Below are 2775 nucleotides of genomic sequence, written 5' to 3'. Positions count from 1 at the left end.
GGAAATCCTCATACTCTAACTTTCCATGTTGCATACCTAGCATAGCTGCAGTAGGAACCATTTAACGTCTTCAGTTTTCACGCAGTGTCTGGCCAAGATTCGAACCTATTACCTCCATGATGACAAGCAGATGCGCTACATGTTGAGCCATGGTACGCAGGTTAAATTTGTCTTAAAAATAATCATCTTTAAAATGCTTATCATATGTACACTTGCAATAAATGTATTTGTCATAAAAACTTACCTCTTATGAAAAATGTTTTTTTACAAAAGTGCTTTTTATTACAATTATTCATGGGTATAATTTTTATGACTAACTTTTTGTGTCACATAATCTTAATGACAATGTAATTATGAAGTTATTACAAAAAATACTAAACAATAGGTACTGGAAAAAGAAGAACTGAATTAAAATAATTTTTTGGGGGGTAGGGTGATTTTTATTGGGTGGGGAGGGCCGGGGCGAGTAAATCCCATTTTTAATTTTGGGGTGATGTTTAATTTTTTTCTAAGGCAATTTTTTTCTGGTAGTGTGATGGTACCCTCCCCCAAAATAGTTGTAAACCTTCCCAGTACCTATAAGAAACTACCCTGAATAGGAGCACCATATCGGTTTAGTAGTTAGCGAGATCCTGTAGTACAAACATATAGACAGACAAACAAACAGACATCATAATACTTAATGATCTAAAAATAAGACAAATTTTCATTTTGAAATATTGGAGCTCTGATAGCTTTTTGGTACGGTAACAGCTTTGAACCATCTATCATCCGGGTTCGAATCCCAGAAGAAAAAAAAATTGGGGGGGATGAAGGGTGACTTTTATTATTTTTTTATGGGAAAATAGGGGGGCGTTTGGTTGAGCACCCACCAGTTTTAATTTTAGTTTTTAAAAATTCAAAAACTTGGAAAAGGCAATTTAAAAAGTTTTCATTTAAAATATAAGACAACATCAAAGTAATAATATATCGATTCATGTATTGCTTATAAATTCAGAAATTGTATAACATAATGATAAAGATAAAGAAACATTTTTTTATAATAATTGCAGTTTCGAAAATAAAATCAATTTTAGTAAGCATCTTTGTAAAATAAACAAAATTGGATGATATATGATAATCATTTAACTATTTCAATCTATCGAGTACATAAAGATTATGTAGATTTTTTTGCATACTATACAGGACAATTTATTGCATTTTACAGACCTTTTTTTAACCAACTTTAAAAAGTAAAATACATCGCTGTTTAAATTTTTTTTGTTAGAAAACATATTAGGATAATTTGTGTTCAAAATAAACACACACACACACCCTCCCCCCTCCCCAAATCTTAATTTAATTATTTTCATTAATTTAAAAATACTATGAAAAATGAAATATGTATAAATCTTTTTTTTTGCATAACTTTTTCAGTGTCTCTCATCAACCACAAAGTATTAAATACATTTAAAATTGAAGAAATATCTAAGTAGGAGAAGCTTAATTATATAGAACAAGTATTGCGTACCTAAACGGAAAAATAATAGAGAAGCTACTATATAACTTGAGTATCACAAAAATTGATTGCCCCCTGTGAGGTTTGAACTCACGGTCCCTAGTTTACAAGACGAGTGCTCTACCATTGAGCTAAATAGGCCACTTGTACAAGAAAAAAAATTTAAGATAATACAAATTCATAGTGAATATTAAGTAAATTCTGAATAATTTGTATCTTTTAAAAACAATAAAATTAGGCAAACGTCAGTAGGGCAGTTACCCTATAAATAGTATTCAATAATATTCATAAGTATCAACGTTCAAAAACGTATTGCTCCTGGTGAAATTCGAACTTATAACCCCGGCATAACAGTGTAGAAGTACCGTGCGCTAACTGATTGCGCCACTGGAGCTCTTACATTACAGGTTTAAACTTTTTGTAGTTGTTCGAGATGTTAGTTTCTATGTTGTAATTTTAAAAAAAACTTAAGATAAAATTTTTATAAAAGAATATAAAAAAAATTAAAAGTATAACATTTAAAAAAATTATTTTTGGGCGATGGAAATGTCTGACCCCCAGCCCCAAAATTGGCTCAAAACCATCCAATGTCAATATATATATAACTAGCGGCTACGCCCCTAGAGGCCTCTAGGGGGCACTTGAGAAAGAGAGAGAGTCAAATTTAATAACCCAATTTCTTATTTTAAATTTTTAAAGAAAAGTAAAAAAAAATTTTTTTGGGGGGGGAGAATTTTTTTTTTTTAGGGGGGGGGGCCTCCCCCCTCATTTTTAATTTTAGTTTTAAAAATTTAAAAATTTTTTTCTTTTTTTGAGGGGGGGGGATTTTTAATTTTTTTGTGGGGGTTGGGGGTGTCCCACCCCCAAAAAAATAGTTATAAACCTTCCCAGGACCTATGAGAAGCTACCCTGTTAAGGAGAACCCGATCGGTTCAGCGGTTAGAGAGATCCTTCGGTACAGACACACAGATACACAGACACACAGACATCCTGTTACTTTAGTAAAAGGATTCCTGAGAAGGACAACATTGTCAGTTCAGTGGTTGCTGAGATCTTAAGCTTCAGACAGACAAAATTAAATGAAAATTAAGCCCCGCGGCTGAATTGACGGCTGAGGCTTGTACTAATTTAGCACCTGCGGCTGCGGCTGGGGCTTACAATATCTCAGCCGCGCGGCTGTGTCAAAGCTGCGGCTGAATTTAAAAAATTAAGCTGCGGCTGAGGCTGCGGCTTACAAATATCAAGCCGCGCGGCTGCGGCTGCGGCATAATCATAAC

The 2775-nt window shown here is 33.5% G+C and overlaps 1 non-coding gene across 1 annotated transcript; it reads right to left on the bottom strand.

Annotated features, from left to right (window-relative positions):
• Positions 1-1567: 1567 nt before the first annotated feature.
• Positions 1568-1639, bottom strand: TRNAT-UGU (transfer RNA threonine (anticodon UGU)). Its single transcript has one exon. It is a non-coding gene; the product is annotated as a tRNA-Thr (tRNA).
• Positions 1640-2775: the final 1136 nt, after the last annotated feature.

Source organism: Acartia tonsa, chromosome 1 (assembly GCF_053477335.1).
Source record: "Acartia tonsa isolate MP-2025a chromosome 1, ASM5347733v1, whole genome shotgun sequence".
NCBI classification, from domain to species: Eukaryota; Metazoa; Arthropoda; class Copepoda; order Calanoida; family Acartiidae; genus Acartia; species Acartia tonsa.
The sequence above is the reverse complement of the archived record's forward strand: the minus strand, read 5'-3'. Positions and strand labels throughout refer to the sequence as shown.